The 20843-nt window shown below is 43.0% G+C and overlaps 1 pseudogene; it reads left to right on the forward strand.

Moving 5' to 3' along the window:
• LOC127456745 (sec1 family domain-containing protein 2-like) overlaps nucleotides 1-20843 on the forward strand; it is a 319933-nt pseudogene that overhangs the window by 293429 nt on the left and 5661 nt on the right.

The raw sequence follows: 20843 nt of genomic DNA on the forward strand, positions 1-20843 counted from the left end.
AAGATGACAGAAGTGCGATGCACCCACGTCAGTAACAGACAGACATGGAGCATGAGTGTCCGGATCCTGACCCAGACCGAACACAGAATCTCAAGCAGGAGCACCACTGAGAAAAGAAAGGTCCTGAATTTAAAGCTGGAGTGTCCCATATTGGGCTGGTAGAAAGTTGGCAACCCTATCTGTTATTACTGTATAATCTCTTTCAGATAACCCCATCCCTAAATGCCACATAAATACAAAGCAAACTGTGTTTGGTCACTTTACATGACAGTCAAACAGTCTCTTCCTGTTTGGATGGTTCTCGGCCAGAATAAGCTGCAATGAGGACCAGACTTTATTCCGCAAGTATGGCTACGCGAGTACCAGTAGCCTACATATTTGAAAATTCAGCATGCTGTACACAGTACAATTAATTGTGAAAACATGGGTACATTTTTGTTTTATAATTTTTTTGGTAGCGTTAATGTTAGAACATTTTGTTCTAGTGTTTTTCATCCAAAAATTTTTTTTGCTATCTTGTTTTTGCCCTGGGGAAAAAAAAAATAGTTGACAGAACTTTTTTGTCAGTTTTCATCAACACAGTCAACACTGCTGTACTAGAATGAATGTGCTAGAATATCAGAAAAAACATTGTTGGGAAGAAAAGCTGTTTGGCAGTTGTAGGCCTCTGATTGCTTCTTTAGATATTCTTACCCGTACAAAGGCTTTGAATTGCACTTAGTGATACAAATGTAAAACCGACAGTGGAAAATGCTATATTGACATTGGAAAAACGTTTAATGAATGAGGCATGGACAAAATGTAAGTGCTAGGAAAGAAATGTCAAAGCGTTTTGGTGCACTTCAAATCTGTGCATGTCTTTAGTTTCCCTTGATGACTTCTCTTACTGTAAATTGCAATCTCTTAGCCATGATTAGCCACAGGTCAAAGATGAGATTGTTCCATAGAAAACTGCAACAGAAGGCTTAACTGGTTGTGACTGGACTACTCATTTTGGCACTGTACAAACAGTTGTATGGCCATTTTTGTTTTCCAGTAAATTTTTCCGTAGAAACATTACCCACGTCAGAGTAGCAATGCTCCCACTGAGAAGCAGATTCAAGCGGTTTCCCAATCCCTTTCCCCCATCACTCACCAATAGTTTTACCTGTCATTCTTCAGTGCCCTATCTAATAAAAAAGGCGAAAAGGCCAAAAATAAAATAAAAATGGATAGCTTTTTTTTTTTTATCAAGGAAACATGATAGTAGAAATTTTTGAAGATACAACAACATAGTGACCAGGGGCTGTCGAGTTCCAAAATCATCATAAATGTATTCCATATGACTCGTGCACTGTATAGTCTTCTGCTGAAGCCATACAAAAGCTTTGTGCGAGGAACAGACTGAAATTGAAGTCCTTAATCTCTGGTTATCTTACCCATTTGCCCAATTTACAATGACAGAATTTCCATTTTGTGGTAAACATTTCTTTAAAAAAGATCACCCTCTCTCTTTAGTATTCTCTCAAGATGTGTCCCAAACCACACATTTTTGCACTATTCTATGCCATTTTGTAGTGTAAGTAGTGTGAGTACTACTGTATGTTAACACTGAAAATTCAGCAAAAAGAATTTTACTTTAAGTACCCGTATGATGCATTTTTTCAACCGTCAAAATGGAGTGTGGAATGTTGGACACTTCATGCACTCAGCACACGCGGCTTGCCATACATAGCGGAAGGGGCGGAGTTACCTGGCTGTGCTGCTGATCTGACAAAACAGTTGTAAATAATGAAGAATGTAGCAGCTAGCGAAACTTCAGTGGATACAGCAACTTACAAATGTGAGTTAAATACTTTACCATCACTCCAAGCTGTGTGAATATATACGCTGTTTAAGATACAAGTGTTGAACTGAGGTTAGCTAACGTGCTAAAGCTAGCGGCAACGCATCACGTGTGCTTAAAACTTCACTTCCGTCTGCTGTTAAATGGCGAATGCTTCAGTGTAGTGTTCCATTTGGGACAAAACTACACTTTGAAAATTCATACACTACATGGCTGAGTGCATAGTATATTTTGGATTGTAAGTGCATATTGTATAGTGTGTCGTTTGGGACACAGCTTTAGTAAATTTTTATGGAGCATTTGCTTTGCAACAAAGGTAAGCTGAGAAAGAGTGAGAAATAGGACAGGAGAGAACAAGGATTTGATCTTTTTGTGTCACTTCATTGGTGGTCAGATTTGTGTTTTTGACATCACCCATAAAATGATCAGATTACATACATAATGAATACATGTACTGATGAACAGACTTGACAGCTTTTCCACTCTCATACACAAAGGCACAAACATAACACTAGAGCTCAAACATTTAAATGTGAGTATTTACACAAATACACTCACCCCCTCTCTAGTGGTGGATGCTAAACAGATGAGGTAAATTGGAGAGGTTCGGTACATTGCGTGACTTTGGCGAGACACACAGTTCAAGAATGTTCCTTGCTAATAAACGCTGTCATCATAATTCAGTTTATGTGTAGTTTGTATCTCACAAGTGAAAGCTTTTCATTAAGTCACTAAGGCAAAATGATACATAGTATCATAGTAAACACACATACCCAGAACAAAGCATATTCCACACAACTGTGCACTTACACATGTTCTCAGAACAGCATACTACCATACTCTTGACATTTCTGCAGTATAGAGTACTGTGCAGATGTTCTACTCAGATGACATACATGCCAAAATGTGCAGTAACAGAGCATCCTGTGCTGGGCATACTGTATCCCACAACACAAGGGAATTTCAAGGAGATTTTTTTGGGGTGATGAGTAAACTTAACATTTTGACTCAGACTGGTTAGGACATTTTACAGAAAGTTCCACTCTCACTGGAACCCTCGTGGCTCGATGATTGGTTCCTAGGCTCAGGGCGCCACCACGCCCCGCCCCTTTCTTTCCGGAAGTGCATGAGGAGCTGACAAGATCGTGGGGGGCATCTTTTACTGCCCGGTCCCGGTCTTTCAGCTCCCCCGCTCTCACTACCCTCGATGGTGGAGCGGCCAGGGGGTATTCGGTGATCCCCCAGGTGGATAAGGCGCCTGAAGCTCCTGTACAGGGCCTGTAGGTTTACGTCATCCCTAACGACTATGGCCTGCGGTGACGCTGGACAAGCCACCTCCGCCCTGCACGCCATAGCTCTCCTGCAAGTACACCAAGCCAAGGTGATAAAAGAACTGCACGAGGGTAGTTCTGACCCGGGATTGATGCAGGAACTGCGCTCGGTGACCGACCTCGCTCTCAGGGAGACGAAGGTCATGGCGCGGTCTCTCGGGCAGGGATGTCCACCCTGGTGGTCCAGGAGCGCCACCTTTGGCTCAACTTGGTCGAGATGGGAGAGGCAGACAAGGCACGGTTCCTTGATGCCCCTATTTCCCAGGATGGCCTGTTTGGCGACACCATTGAGGACTTTGCCCAGCAGTTCTCGGTGGTGAAGAAGCAGACGGAGGCCTTACAACATATCCTGCCCCGGCGTGGCATAAGACCCCGCACCCTGTCTGCTCGTCGCCAAGGGTGTCCTCCTGCAGCAACAACACCGTCTCAGCCGCAGCCCACCCCCGTGGCCTGGCTCCGGCGTGGGGCCTTCCGCAGGAAGCAGACGCCACCCATCTCGCGGCCGGCCACTAAGAACCCGAGCAAGGCTTTGAAGCGCCCCCGAGATGGGCGACCCAGGGGTGAGGAGATCCGCTTCTCTGGAGCTGGTGGACAGACCACTCCATCCCCCGGTGGAGGGCCGGGAGGAGAATCTTTTGTCGCCACATGCCCAGGAGGCTGTGGCACCCAAAAGCTTGACAAAAGAATAGTTTCCTCGTCTCCTGGGTCACATGTCCGGTGCACACGGCCGTTGTCACGACCACCATCCACCGTCCCATTTTGGCAGGTATGGCGCTTCAGCGGCGGATCCCCCGCCCCTGTGTGCCCAGCTGTGGTACAAACACGCCCACACGGGATTGGTGCCGATGGACTGTGGGGATGAGATGCCTCCTCCCCCCTCCTCAGCCAATCTTATGGTGGGCGGCAGGAGCCAGGTAAGTGCTTCGATGTCCCTGGACCCAGCACGGCCACGGGGCTCGAGTCCCCTCGACGTGGCACCTCAGGCTCTGCCCCACCGCGATAGAGCCTGTCCCTCCGGCCGAGATGAAGAAGGGGTTCTACAGCCCTTACTTCATCGTACTGAAGAAAGGAGGTGGGTTGCGCCCAATCCTGGACCTGCAAGTACTGAACCAGGCTTTGCACAGACTCCTGTTCAAGATGCTGACGCAAAAATGCATACTAACGAGCGTCCGGCGTCAAGATTGGTTCACAGCGGTAGACCTGAAGGACGCGTACTTCTATGTCTCGGTCTTACCTCAACACAGACCCCTCCTGTGGTTTGCCTTCAAAGGCCAGGCGTATCAGTACAAGGTTCTCCCCTTTGCCCTGTCCTTGTCCCCTCGCGTCTTCACGAAGGTCGCAAAGGCAGCCCTTGCCCCGCTAAGGGAAGTGGGCATCTGCATCCTCAACTATCTCGACGACTGGCTAATCCTAGCTCACTCTCGAGAGTTGCTGTGCGCACACAGGGACTTCGTGCTCCGGCACCTCAGCCGACTGGGGCTTCTGGGCAACTGGGAAAAGAGCAAGCTCTCCCCGTTTCGGAGCGTCTCTTTTCTCGGTCTTGATGACAGCGTGCCTTATGAGCGAGTGCGCACAGTCTGTGCTGAACTGTCTGAAGGCGTTCAGATGGAGGACAGCAGTTCCACTGAAACTTTTTCAGAGGCTCCTGGGGATTATGGCATCCTCAGTGCCGGCCATACCGCTCGGGTTGATGCACATGAGACCGTGTCAGCACTGGCTTCAGACTCGAGTCCCAAGATGGGCATGGCGCCGTGGTCATCACGCCAATCTGTCACCACCTCTTCAGCCCTTGGCTGACCTTGCATTTCTATGGGCAGGGGTACCCTTAGAGCAAGTCTCCAGGTGCGTCATGGTTACAACAGATGCCTCCAAGATGGGCTGTGGCGCCTTTTACAATGGGCGTATACTCCTGGACTGGCCCGCGGCTGCGTTGGCACATCAAATGCATAGAGTTGTTGGCAGTACTGCTCGCCCTGCGGAGGTTCCGGCCGTTGATCCAGGGCAAGCACGTGTTGGTCCGAACGGACAACACAGCATCGGTACTGTACATCAACCTTCAAGGCGGTCTACGCTCCCGTTGCATGTCACAACTCACCTGCCATCTCCTCCTCTGGAGTCAGCTGCGAGCCACTCACATCCTGGGCGACCTCAACACCACGGCGGATGCACTGTCATGACAGGTTACGCTCAGAGGAGAGTGGAGACTCAACCCCCAGGTGGTCCAGCTGATTTGGAGTCGATTCGGTCGAGCACAGGTAGACCTGTTTGCTTCTCGGGAATCCTCCCATTGCCCGCTTTGGTACGCCCTGACCGAAGCACCCCTCGGTATAGACGTGCTGGCACACAGCTGGCCCCCTGGACTATGCAAGTATGCGTTTCCCCCAACGAGCCTACTTGCACAGACCCTGTGCAAGGTCAGGGAGGACGAGGAGTAGGTCATCCTAGTAGCACCCTACTGGACCACCCAGACATGGTTCTCGGATCTCACGCTCCTCGCAACAACACCCCCCCCACGCCCCCTGGCAAATTCCCCTGAGGAAGGACCTTCTTTCTCAGGGACGGGGCACCATCTGGCAACCGCAACCAGACCTCTGGAATCTCCACGTCTGGCCCTTGGATGGTATGCGGAAGACCTAAGTGGCCTACCACCCGCGGTGGTAGACACGATCACTCAGGTTAGGGCTCCCTCTACGAGGAGCCTGTATGCCTTGAAGTGGCATCTGTTCACTAAGTGGTGTTCTTCCCGACGCGAAGTCACCCAGAGATGCGCAGTCGGATCAGTGCTTTCCTTCCTGCAGGAGAGGCTGGAGGGGCGGCTGTCCCCTTCCACCTTGAAGGTGTATGTAGCCACTATTTTGGCTCATCACGATGCAGTAGATGGTAAGTACTTGGGGAAGCACGACTTGATCATCAGGTTCCTGAAAGGCGCTAGGAGGTTGAATCCCTCCAGACCATGCCTCGTCCCCTCGTGGGACCTCTCTGTAGTCCTTTGGGGTCTACGGGGAGCTCCCTTTGAGCCCTTGGAGTCAGCTGAGCTTAAGGCACTCTCTTTGAAGACTGCCCTCCTGACCGCGCTCACTTCCATCAAGAGGGTAGGGGACCTGCACGAGAATTTTGCAGGGTTCTCTGTCAGCGAGTCGTTCCTGGATTTCAGTCCCGGTTACTCTCACGTGATCCTGAGACCCTGACCGGGCTATGTGTCCAAGGTTCCCACCACCCCTTTTAGGGATCAGGTGGTGAACCTGCAAGCGCTGCCCCAGGAGGAGACAGACCCAGCCTTGGCATTGCTGTGTCCGGTGCGAGCTTTATGCATCTATTTGGATCGCAAGCAGAGCTTTAGAAACTCAGAGCAGCTCTTTGTCTGCTTTGGTGGACAGCTGAAAGGAAGCGCTGTCTCCAAACAGATATGATTGCATATCAGGCTTACCACCCCCTGCGGGATTACGAGCCCACTCTACCAGGAGTGTGGCGGCCTCCTGGGCCCTGGCTAGTGGCGCCTCTTTGGCAGACATCTTCAGAGCAGCAGGCTGGGCAGCACCCAACACCTTTTGTGAGGTTCTACAATCTCCGGGTTGAGCCAGTCTCATCCCGTGTATTGGCATGCACGAGCAGGTAAGTTCCAGGACAGCTGGCCGGGTGTACCGCTTGTGCATAGTGCCTTTCCCCTCCCTTGAGGTGAAGACGTGCACTCTTGACTCCCAGTCGTGTTCACAGACTGTGATCCCTGGATGACTTTCCTCCTTAGCCCTGTGGCAGTTTGCAGAGAAAGTCTAGCGCCGGCCCAGTACGTGCGCTAATGAGGCCCTGTACTGAGGTAGGTGCTCCACATTTGCTGGTCCCCGAAGGCGACCCCATGTGATATCTTCCGCAAAATCGTTTCCCTGTCGGTAAACTGTGTCTTCCTTGGGCAGCATGTTCTCTCCACATGACATACTTCTGACAAGACTCGGTAGGACCATGTGACATATTCCACTCAAAATACCCCCCCTCCCCCCCATTTTTGGGCGGGGTGTGGTCTCCGCAGTGTCTTCCCCTTGGGAGGGACACTCCCCGACGTAGACACTTATGGCTCCCAGTCAGTTAACAAATTCCATTCTTTTTGGGGAGAAAAAAGAGGAAAAGAGACCACGGCTGGGCTAGCCTGTCCCTATTGTTGGGCAGTCAACTTGTTCCTGAAGGACCGTTCGACGCTCATAAGAGCGTTGGGGGAGGTTACGTGACAGCCTGGTGCGCTGGCTACAAGGCACACAGTGGTCTGCCCATCTCGCATTGCCAGTTCACGTAACACAGTTCAGATAGTTGTGGCGTTTTGAATAGGGACCCCTAGTGTCACTACATCGACACAATGTTGAGTGAGTGACAGATAGGGAACGTCTTGGTTACTTTCATAACCTCCGTTCCCTGATGGAGGGAACGAGACGTTGAATCCCTCTTGCCACAATGCTGAACTACCCGCTGAAATGGCCAGGACCTTGTCTCGGCTCCTCAGCACAAAACCTGAATGAGTGGTTGCATACCAGCTCCTTTTATACTCGTATGTCCGGGGGGAGTGGCATGCAAATTCCACTCGCCAATTCCCATTTGCCTTTTTTCAAAAAAGCAGAGGTGTTTGGGGCTCCCAAGAGTAACCCCTAGTGTCACTACATCGACACAACGTCTCATTCCCTCCATCAGGGAACGGAGGTTACGAAAGTAACCATGACGATTTTTTCAATATGCTTTTTTCTTGCCTTCTAATTTGATTTATCTAACACAAGGTTTATTTTAGAGCTATGATCTAAATTATTTTACATCATCAATGGGCTATATTTTTCTGAGAAATAGGTGCATGTTTTTTAGTTTGTTTGTTTATTTTTAGACACTTTTTGTAACAAAAACTGGTGCATGTAGCAACTCAAAATGCAATGCTCTGTGTCTGACTTATGATGCATCATGTACCAGCCATATTTATAGAAAGGATTTGGTGATTTGATTCAGTAGTATCTGTCTTACAAATGAATCTGAGTATGCAATATGCTGTTTAGTAGCATTGAAGTTTTCTTTACTGATAGTTATTCTTTTTTGTTTTGTAGCCAATTTTTGAGACCACATCACCATACACCAATAGGCAGTACTTCAAATAAACATAGAAGCAAATTTAGGAGAATTTGTTACTTTTCCTGGGTCAGCAGTCCCAGCTGCTAGTTGTAACACACACATACGGTACACAAACAAATAAACACCCAAACAGTGTAAATAGCTTCAGCTTTTAGAACTCAACAATAGTGCTATTTCTGTGCAATGCACATATAATTTAAACAGTAGGGATGAATGTCATGTTGCGGACTCGCCAAAATAAAGAGGACAGCCAAAGGCAGAACTGCTTCAGACATTTTATACACTGCAAAAAATCAGTGTAAAAATGTTTCTTTATCTGTGTTGTCTTTTTGTTTTCTAGTAAAAATATCTAAACACCCTTAAAGCAAAATACATTTAATTGAAGCAAAATTGCATACGATATTAAGACTCAGTTTTAGAGAATACATTTTGAATTAAGTTTATTTTTCAAAATCAAATCTATTTCTTAGATTTATGCTTTAACCTTCTGAGACCTGAGCGTGACTGCTGTGTGCATTTTCCATTTCCCTTTTTGATTTGTAACTAGTAGCACCTAATGAACATGCACAATAAAATTCTAGAGCAAATAGTTTTCCTAAAAATGTATGTCCACAAATGTGGACAGCTGGACTAAGTTATGAAATGTAAAATAATACCAAGCCATAGAAAGATTTTTTATTATTATTATTTTAATCAAATTGTTTATTTTGTTTCCAGGAGTGTTGGTTATTCTTGTTTGTGAGATTTTACATATGTTACAGTGGATTTTCTTTAAAGCTGCTTTGGAACAATGTGTATTGGGAAAAGCACAAATAAAAAAAACTATACAAATACAAATTATTTGACTTAATTTGACTTATGTTACAATGTTTTGTTTTTTCTACTTTGGCAACAAAATAAAAAAAAATGTTTTATCTTTTGCATTGTCAAAAAAAAAAAAACAAGTGATAACCAGTGCTGAAGCATTTTACCAATCAGAAATTAGCATAATTAATTCTAAGACAAGTACTGGCCAGCATCGTCCAATCACTGCCAACCACGTTAAAATAAAATTAAAAATTATAAATTCTGAATCCACTCAACATGCCAACCATGTTGAGTGGTTCAAACACCATCTGCAGCCTGAAACTGAACTTTTGGTCAGATCGTTGGAGGGAAATATCGAAAGCTGCATAGAAAGCAAGAGGATGCTCTCTTGCTCCCTATTCAGTGAATGACAACCTCCAGTGTGCTGTCTGACTGCACAGGTCTCCGAACTGTTCGAAATGGACCATATTTTCATCCTAACTCCATATAAAGCCTCTGAAAGCAAAAAAACAAAAACATTCTCAATGTGAAAATGCACAGTAAATTTACAGTAGGATTCCTAAAGAAAACCTTGTGCTATTGTACACATTAGTGTATATTGTGTTTAGCAGCGTGGCGTTTCGTGATAAATCGCTCCGATTTTTTAAATGGCATATCAGATTAAACTAGACACTCTAATCTTTTGACTCAAACAGGTTTCAATGTAAAAATAATTAGGTTTCTTACCAGATGTAGTTTTGTTGGTGTTTCTCCCAAAGACAAACTTCGCTGTGATCAGCGCCATGATGTTTTGTCACATGACTCCGTGCATCGAAATTACGTGCATTACTGACAGCACAGAGTCTCTTGAACTGAGATCAGTTGGTTTAAATGAAATGAAATTATGCGTTGCGTATAGCGAGGTCAAAATACAACATCCACGTATGTGTACGTGGGGTCAAACGAGGTTAATCTAGTAAAAATGCAAAAGAAGAGTACTGCAAATTGCATGTTTTTTTCTGTTTGTTTACAGTTTATGTATTTATATTAAACTTCAGCCCCCCCCCCCCCCCATTATTATGTAATAATGTTGGTGGTGGTTTTTCAAATGACTCATTAGATGACTAAACATAACAAAGGCTATGCGTAGTCAGTGTTATTGGAAATGTGTGTGTTTTTCCAACACGTTTGTGTTGAACAGAAGTTCCTGTGTTGTTGAATAGCGTGCTGTTGATTTTGAGTTGTTTTCCCTCCCTGATGTGGGGGAGTTTAAAGGTCAAATGTTATTTTATTTATCATTTATATGTTCCTGTTATAAACAATGTGCCTCCTTTACTATCTGCCCTTATATGGACACATCCAAAGTGGGAGGGGCAGAATTTGATCACTCATTTATTTTAAGAGCAGAATTGTGACAGACATTGTCAATCATCCCTTTTAGAAATGCCAGGAAGTGCTGTCTCCACAGGTACATGTGTGTGTTTGATGGCAAAAGACAAGTTGCAAGGTCATCACAAAGTCATGCTTGACTCAAGAACATGCTGAAACCTGCAAGACAAAGAGCACAGGTGAATTTTGGTAGCACATTAATAGAGGTGTGTCTCTGTGTGTGGGAGTTGGCACGTGTGAGACCAGGCATCAAGGCCAGGTATAAAATATTTTGCCCTAGGTGTGGATTTCAGGAAAAAGCAGAAGATTCATGAAATTACTGGAAATCTGAATGTAGGTGTATGAAGTTGAGCAGGTCATGTCATGTTAACCTTCTGGAATGCTGGAGCATTTCATTAAATTCAGAAACCTTCCAGTGGTGATGCTGGTGTATAAAAGGCACTTTATTGGGCACAGAAATTAAACTCAAGTGCTCAAAGGTGAATCTTTTGAATTGCAGTAATTTGTGATGTTCATCCTCACAGACAGGCACAGCTCCAGCTTTAAGATATAAGGTGGCTGCAAACTCACATGGCACATAGAACCATACTCATATGAATATTGTTGATAAATGTGCAAAAAGTAATATTTCCCTTATAAAAGGGATATATAAGACCTAAGATAGGAAGTTAATTTTTTTTTGCTCCCTTACAAACACACTCACACACTCCTGCATAATCATCCATACAAACAAACAAATACTTAACCTTTATCAACCCACTCATTGTAAAGCACACATACACAAACAAATTAACACCCAAACAATGTAAAAAGCTTCAGCTGTTAGATGTGGATCCATTTTGAACTCAACAATTGTGCTATTTATGTGTAGTGTGCATGGAATTTAAACAGTAGGGATGATTAGAGTGTCCCGGGGCTGAACGTTCATATTCATGGAAACCATGAATCATCACATTACTTAGTGTTCAGCTCCGCAGGCCCCTGCTGCTGCTGTATCTGCCACAGATAATAACTGTCCTAAACAACTCACACTTTTAAACCTGCATTTGTCAGCTTCCACACTCACTCACTACACAGCAAGCAGAACACTACAGGAAAAATAATTGAAGGGGGGAAATATAATTTTTCAATTTTCTGGTAAGGCAGCCCAAATAATCTTGCAATGTTTTTGCTCTCACAAAGTACCCATTTTTGGGTAATGTTTGTTTGGGGTTCCATTGAAATAAGAAAAATAACAAGATAACCTTTATTGGTGAGCATAAACTTTTAGTAGTGGTATACCTCAAAGTTCAATACTGGGTCCTCTCTTTATTTTCAAATCAAATCAAATCACTTTATTGTCACACAGCCATATACACAAGTGCAATGGTGTGTGAAATTCTTGGGTGCAGTTCCGATCAACATAGCAGTCGTGACAGTGATGAGACATATACCAATTTACAATAACATCAAATTAACACAACACAATTTAAACATCTGTTATACACATAATTACACTCAACAATATACAAATAATAACATACACTGTACAGTATACAATACGCTGTTTTTGTTTTTGTTTTTTTTTGTTTTTGTTTTTTACTATATAGATACACTTTATTCAATAAAAATGAAAAATGAAAATATATATACATAAAAAAAGTATATATATATATATATATATATAGAATGTACAGTATTGTACTGTATTGACATTCAGGCTGTCGGTTGATAGTCAGTTGTTAAGAGAGACATAATATAATAATAATAATATAATTTATGACAGTAAAGATATAATATAGTGAGATATAATAGTAATAAAGTGCAGGGCTGATGTATTTGATCGTGGGAGATCAAAAGTTCAAAAGTCTGATTGCTTGGGGGAAGAAGCTATCATGGAGTCGGCTGGTGCGGGTCCTGATGCTGCGATACCGCCTACCTGATGGTAGCAGTGAGAACAGCCCATGGCTCGGGTGCCTAGAGTCTCTGATGATCCTCCGTGCTTTTTTCACACACCGCCTTGTATATATTTCCTGGAGGGAGGGAAGCTCACCTCCGATGATGTGTTTGGCAGTTCGCACCACCCTTTGCAGTGCTTTGCGGTTGTGGGCGGTGCTATTGCCGTACCAGGCGGAGATACAGCCAGTCAGGATGCTCTCCACAGTGCAGGTGTAGAACCGTGTGAGGATGTGGCGGTTCATTCCAAACTTCCTCAGCTGTCTCAGGAAGAAGAGGCGCTGATGAGCCTTCTTCACAACGACTTCAGTGTGGATGGACCATGTGAGTTCCTCAGTGATGTGGACACCCAGGAACTTGAAGCTGCTGACTCTCTCCACTGGTGCTCCATTGATGGTGATGGGACCGTGTTCTCTGTCTTTTCTTCTGAAGTCCACCACAAGCTCCTTTGTCTTACTGACGTTGAGGGAGAGGTTGTGCTCCTGACACCAGTGTGTCAGAGTGTGCACCTCCTCTCTGTAGGCTGTTTCATCATTGTCAGTGATCAGGCCTACCACCGTCGTGTCATCAGCAAACTTAATGATGGCATTGGAGCTATGTGTTGCCACACAGTCATGTGTGTACAAGGAATACAGTAGTGGGCTGAGAACACAGCCCTGTGGGGCTCCAGTGTTGAGGGTTAGTGATGAGGAGATGTTGCTGCCTATTCTAACCACCTGGCGTCTGCTTGACAGGAAGTCCAGGATCCAGCTGCACAGCGAGCTGTTTAAGCCCAGAGCCCGGAGTTTCTCATCTAGCTTGGAGGGCACTATGGTGTTGAATGCTGAGCTGTAGTCTACAAACAACATTCTCACATAAGTGTTCTTTTTTTCCAGGTGGGAGAGAGCAGATTCGTACAGTTCTGGTCGGAATCACTTCCTCTACGCACGTTCTGATGAAACACATTACGCTATCAGCGTAAAGCTCGATGTCGTCATCAGAGGCGGACCGGAACATCTCCCAGTCCGTGTGATCAAAACAGTCTTGTAGCGTAGAATCTGATTGGTCCGACCAGCACTGGATCGTTCTGAGGGTGGGTGCTTCCTGTTTCAATTTCTGCCTGTAAGCGGGCAGAAGCAGAATGGAAGAGTGGTCCGATTTGCCAAATGGTGGGTGGGGGAGGGATTTGTAGCCATCCCGGAACGGAGAGTAGCAATGATCCAAAACCCGGTCCCCTCGTGTGTTGAAACTAATGTGCTGGTGATATTTTGGTGCGACTGATTTTAAACTGGCTTTGTTAAAGTCCCCGGTCACAATGAACGTGGCCTCAGGGTGCGCGGTTTCCTGCTCACTTATAATCCCATACAGTTCCTTGAGTGCCCGGTCTGTGTCAGCTTGTGGGGGGATGTACACAGCGGTGATAATGACCGCTGTGAATTCCCTCGGTAGCCAGAATGGTCGACACAGAAGCATAAGAAATTCCAGATCAGGAGAACAGAAAGACTTGATGGAATGTACGTTCCTCTGATCACACCAGGATTTGTTGATCATAAAACATACACCACCTCCTCTAGTTTTACCTGAGAGGTCTTTCGTTCTGTCCGCTCGGTGCATGGAGAACCCCGCAGGTTCAATGGCTGAGTCTGGAATCTCCGCAGACATCCAAGTTTCTGTTAGGCAGATAATGCTGCAGTCCCTCGTCTCTCGTTGGAAAGAGATCCGCGCTTTCAGCTCGCAGAGCTTGTTATCCAGAGACTGAACATTTGCCAGTAGAATAGTGGGTAGCGGGGGTCGATTTGCACGGCGTCTTACTCTGATGAGAACGCCGGCTCTGTTTCCCCTTTTCCTCCTGCGTTTCCGCGGCCATGCTGCCCAGACAAAGGGCTCCGCTTGCGTGTTTGTAAACAGCGGGTCGGCATTGAGGAATGTGAAGTCCGGTTTTCGGTGTGAGATTGCTGAACCAATGTCCAAAAGTGTTTGTCTGTCGTAGACAATAAGGCAGACAACATCCAAGACAAAAAACATAAGAATTGTAAACAAAACAAACAAAACATTGCTATGTTGTGTCGGAGCTCGCAACGCAGCAGCCATACTCGCCGCCATCTTGAGGGTTGTCAATCGATTCAAATTTTGAATAAAATTATGGATATACTGTATGATATATACAGAGCCATTGCCTGTACAGCCCAAGCTGAGGCTGCCCCCTGCTTACTGCGGAAAGCAAAAACATAGCGCTTATTACAGAATTTTGGGGGCATAATTAATTTCATAAATGTTTTTAATGCACTATTTTTCATATAATTAATCGCCCTAACTTAACATGTTAAATCGACAGCCCTAATTTATTTATTTTGGGGCATTGATCTATGGAGAATAGTATTTTATCAGTATTTAAAATATATATATATATATTGTGTGTGACTTTAAATTATCCTTATATGCTCAGTAAAACGTTTCGTTTTACATATTCTTCTCACATATTCTAAAATGCTCACAGCTGTAAGCAAGGGTCTTTCTTCGAAACAGTAAGATTGCACTCTTTTGCATACTAATAGGCCTATTGAAATCAACATACGCTGTGGGTACTTAGGGAGTGTTTGTGTGGGAGTGGGAGAATAATAATTTCTTTGCATGATGTTTTAAATAATTCTTGAAACCTTAAAGTGTATTCAGGAATGAATTAATGCACATATAATAAGCTATGATTTTTCTGTTTTGTATAGGCAACATATAGCCCATTTCTTAAGCAGTTGCTGGAGGAGATCTTCCACCCAGAGAGGAGTGAATTCCCTGATATAGAGCCCATGTCAGGAGAGCTCACTGACCTTCTCAAAACTGGTTTCAGCATGTTCATGAAGGTAACACGCATTTAATTTCACACCTCCCCACTGTCAATTATGCAAATACTCCCAAACAAACATAATCCGTAGTGCACACACCACCTTCCTAATTTTTCATCTCATAAGACAGTTTAGGGGGGGGGGATAAGCATTTTCATTAGTGGTGTCAGACTAATGGCACAGGCACAGGTGATAATGTTCTGTTGTTATGACTTAACTCAGAGTCATATTCCTACACTTTTGCTTTGACTGTGGCTGACCCCAGAAAACCTGGAGATTAATATGCAAATTCATGTGTATTTTATCTGTTATAATGTTAGTACTCTTAAAGCCTTTGTAAACCTTTGTAAACTGCTAACTGAAACTTCACACAGCTAGTTATGTGTGCTTGTGTGTATATACAGTATATTTGCCTATATTTAAAGCTCTATTGTCTGAAGCACTGTGTACAATGGTCTGGTCACATTGAATCTTCATGTCACTGTTTGTAATGTGTTTAGGGGGGTTACAAAATATTTTAGGTTATTTTTTATTATTATTATTTTGTATTAATAATAACATCAGAAAATGTTTGTCCCATACAATTATCCTCTAGCTCTCTCTGTTCTTCCAAAAATGTGTCTAAAACATGTTGATACTGATGCACATGTGCATGCTGTTTGCTTGCCCCCTCTGGGATGTGTGTGTTTGTGTGTGTGAAACTGTCAGGTTGCAAATTCACTTTTTATTCAAGTGTGTTGCCTTTCCTTGTGTACTGCACACATGGCTTGACATACCATTTGATATGACTTGCTCTGCATGCTGGTGTCATCCATTGAACACACGCGTGCACTTTCAAGGTGAGTGTGAGTGTTTTATGCTGGTTGATTACAGAATAATCAGGTAGCCTCAAAGAAACTGGTAAGAATTAACAAGGTCTCTTTCCTTTTGTCTGCACACACTTGTAATGAGATTTCTCCTTTCATTTATCTTTCTGCGTGTACCTAAAATCACGCACATTCTCTTTCCCCAAGGCACATATTCACAAATGCAGTCTTTTTATTCTTCTCTCTCTCTCTATTACACATGTTTGCCCATGCCAGTTTAGGGTCCAGAGTGGCACGTGGCAGCACAGCCCGGTTCTGAGATCCGCCCCCATGGATGTGGATCCCTAATTGCCTGATTATTATTCAAGGCTCACTTATTCATTCAGCCAGTCGCAGGCTACTGTTTTGTCTGCCCAACCAGTCACATACAGCAGCACTCCATGTGCCTCAGCAAAACTGACTCAAACTGAGCATCCGCATGTGTGCGAAAGCGTGCTGGTGTGTATGTATAACAGTGTGTACAGGTGCCATCTGTGTGATTGAAAGTCCAGTATTGCATATATGTGTGCGTGTTCTGAAGGATAGGGTCCTGCTGTGGTTGTGTGAGCTCTGAATTACCTAATACATACACACACATATACACAGACAGAGAGAAAGCAAATGACCCTGAATAATAAAGAGACATGGACTGTAAATAGGTTCAAAGGAAACAATGGAGGTACAAAAATTTCATTAGCAAATCCTTTGCATGCATATTAATATCCTGGAGTTCAAAGAGCTTTGACTTCATTATGCTTCACAATTTCAGTTCGGCCTGAAAGCCTTTGTGACCCTCTGTATTCCATGTTTGCTGGCAGTTCAATTTATTCATTTGCTAATTTTTCATTTAGCTGAGGAGTTTATCCTTAAAGCGATAGTTCACCCAAAAATGAAAAATCTCTCATCATATACTTACCCTCATGCCATCCCAGATGTGTATTATTTTCTTTTTTCTGCAGACCACAAACAAAGATTTTTTGAAGAATATCTCAGCTCTGTTTGGCCTTACAACACAAGGGAATGGTGACCAGACCTTTCAAACTCCAAAAATCACATAAAGGCCACATAAAAGTAATCTACATGACTCCAGTGGTTACATCCATGTCTTCAGAACTGATATGATAGGTGTGGGTGAGAAACATTGCAATATGTAATTCCTTTTTACAATAACTCACAACAATTCACTTTTACATACTATCGCCTCTGAAGATATGGATTTAACCACTGGAGTCATGTAGATTACTTTTATGTGGCCTTTGTTATTTTCTGGTCACTATTTACTTGCATTGTATGGACCTACAGATCTGAGATATTCTTCTAAAAATCTTTGTGTTCTGCAGAAGAAAGAAAGTCATACACATCTGGAATGGCACGATGGAGAGTGAATGATGAGAGAATTTTCATTTTTGGGTAAACTGTCCCTTTAAGTTACCTACCGTAAGTTACTGACCATACACTTTTCCCTGTAACAACCTACTTTAAAAGTCATGCCTAAGGGCACAATGGTGGTAGCTCATAGATCGTCCCTTGTGGGATTTGAACCAGCAAACGTTCAGTTACCAACCTAGAGCTTTAAACTCTAGGCAACATGAACATCGAAAACTGCAGCTGAAAACAAAAAAAGAGATTATAGATTAGTTGTAAGAGACCAGATACAGTATGTAATTCTTCCTTTTGATACTTTTCTTTCCCTGCAAGTCAATCGGCCCCACCCAAGTGATCACCCTCTGTTGTTTCTCTTCCTGGTTGGTGGGGTCACGCCATCAGAATTTCGCCTCATTCGTGAAGTTGTCGCCACCCATAAATCAGGCACTCAGGTGGGAAGACACACCCCTCTTTTCCTATTATAAACATAAACATTATATAGCCTAAAATATGAACCTCTCTTACCGTATAGTGGTTATTGGCACTCTTGTGAATCAAAGAAGCATCATTGAATGAAAAATCAATAATGATAATGCCAGGCCAGGCCAGAAACTCAAAAGCCTTCAATTAGTCATGAGCTACACTCACTGAGAAATTTATTAGGAACACCTGTACACCTACATTTTCATGTGATTATCTAATCAGCCAATCGTGTGGCAGCAGTGCAATACATAAAATCAGCAGATACAGATCAGGAGCTTCAGTTAATGTTCACATCAACCATCAGACTGGGGAAAAATGTGGTCTCAGTAATTTTGACAATGACATGATTGTTGGTGCCAGACAGGCTGATATGAGTATTTCTGTAACTGCTGATCTCCTGGGATTTTCACGCACAACAGTCTCTAGAGTTTACTCAGAATGGTGCCAAAAACAAAAAACATCTAGTGAGCAGCAGTTCTGCGGATGGAAACACCTTGTTGATGAGAGAGGTTAACAGAGAATGGCCAGACTAGTTCAAGCTGACAAAGGCTACGGTAAATCAGATAACCACTCTGTACAATTGTGGTGAGAAGAATAGCATCTCAGAATGCACAACATGTCAAACCTTGAGGCAGATGGGCTACAGCAGCAGAAGACCATTTCAGGCACTTTATTAGGACCATAGTGATCTCAGTGAGTGTATACCATTGTGTATGTGTTTTAAACATTCTTTGTGTATATCATCCTTTTATTCATTGGGGAACATTAAAAGATCCCACATCTATCTTACAGTCTTTGCTTTTCTTGTTAGTTTAATTTACTCAGACAGGCAGTAATATGACTGTATGTGTATCTGTACATGTGTGAACTTGAATGAATAGAGATGTAACTGGGGCGAGTCTGTATGAAAGGGGTTTTGTTGATCAAAGTTTGATGTCATGAATAATATAAAAATAATGAAAGCAGAGAGAAGACCCTTCTAGAACAGAAAGCCCACACATAGCCTGACCCCAGCCCACAGCTGCACTGTGTGTGTGGGCATGTGTGTGGGTGTGTGTGTGGGCGGGTTTGGGTGTTTTACGAGGACATTATTTTTTAGGTTATAAACTGGTAATTACAAGGGTATTATGCTATAAATGTGATTTATGAGGACATAAATCCCCATAATTCAAATCGCATAAAAATCATACTAAACGATTTAGCAGAAATGCAGAAATGTTTTTGTGAGGGTTAGGTTTAGGAGTAGGGTTAGGGTTAGGGGATAGAATCTATAGTTCGTACAGTATAAAACTCATTATGTCTATGGAGAGTCCTCATAAGGATAGCTGCGCCAACGTGTGTGTGAGTGTATGTGTGTGTGTGTGTGTGTGTGTGTGTGTGTGTGAGAGAGAGAGAGAGAGAGAGAGAAATAGATTGGGAATTTGCGGTGTCATGTTCTAAATACAGTTGAACCAAACCTGAAATAAGCTGTTCTATTTAGACGTCCCAGTGAGTGACATCATTCTATAAAGCACTTTTGAAGTGATTTACTATAGACTGTACTTTACTGTTACTGTAGACTGTGTAATCTGCATATAGAGAGCTGCGGAACTGCAACTCTGTACATACCGTAAATGGGTCATTCCTACAATTCGGTGACATTACGACTTTGAAACTTTTGAAAAATAAAACATACTTTTACAAGTTTCTTCATAATTCATCATTACAGGGACATACTAAAGATTGTATTAGTCATACTGGTCAAGCTAAATTACTAAAAAATTCAGATGTCCATCCAGTTAAATGGGCTGCATCAGGGTGGACAATAACAGAGTGGACATTCAGTGGATAAATGAGCCACTACATGGTCTGTGATTGATATCTAGGAAACATATTTGTAAACTAATATTTATGATTTTATTTCTGTTAAAATAAAAACTGTATTTTGACATTTTTTTAATTATATTAATTTCCCATATATCTTCCCATAATAGGGTGGACATGTTATGCTTGACCACATACGACTAACACCATAAAATAAAGGAAAACATAAAACAATAGAGTTATAAACTTCAAATAACTCAAAGTAATTTTGCAGAATGGCTGATGTCCACCTCCAGTGTGTGTGATGTCATTTTCTAACATATATCTTCAATGAAAGGTCATGGTATCATGACATAACAGGGTGCGCAATAAATCAAGGGACACACAAAAAACCTCCACTATCAGTGTTAAAATGACACATTTACCACAAATTAATACATGTTAGTGAGAGAATGTACTCTTAACTGTATGTGGGGAAAAATAGAAATCCAATGATTTAGCATTTATTTTTGTCAAAGATGTTTGACGTGCAGTTTTTGGGACATGAGGATGTGACACAGTGCAATAGAAAAGGATTTCAATTATTTAAAATTTTTACTTTATTCTTTTTAACAAGCCTATCAAAATTGTAATCGGGTGAAATTAAACAATATAAATACCACACACACTTGTAATGGGGACTTAAATGTCAAAGAATTGTAGGAATGACCCATATTTACAGGCTTTCCTGCACGAGACGCTGCTTATACATTGAAAAACAGCGTGGATGGACGCAAAAACGTCACCTACTAAACTTAAAATGAAAAACCCTTTAATACAATGACCAGGAAGAAGAGAGAAAGGGAGAGAAAAGGCTTAACATACAAAATAGTGTATTTCTCATTGGATTAGTGTTGTTGTTTTGGCAGTAAATAGTGTTTATCATAAGGGAAATTTAATAAAATCACATTAAGTGTTTTTACTAAACCTGTACTACTGTACTTTTATTTTGAATTAATGTAGTAATGCAGTTTTTCTTACCTCTCTCTTCCAGAACGAGCTCAGACATATGCGATAAAATGTAATGGCATGTCATGAATAGGTGCGTTTACTGGTGTTTTAAAATCCCTATGGCGTGAAACAATTAACATGCACTTGAATGCTATATGATTTTGACAAAATGATC

The sequence above is a fragment of the Myxocyprinus asiaticus genome, chromosome 19 (assembly GCF_019703515.2).
Source record: "Myxocyprinus asiaticus isolate MX2 ecotype Aquarium Trade chromosome 19, UBuf_Myxa_2, whole genome shotgun sequence".
Classification (NCBI taxonomy): Eukaryota; Metazoa; Chordata; class Actinopteri; order Cypriniformes; family Catostomidae; genus Myxocyprinus; species Myxocyprinus asiaticus.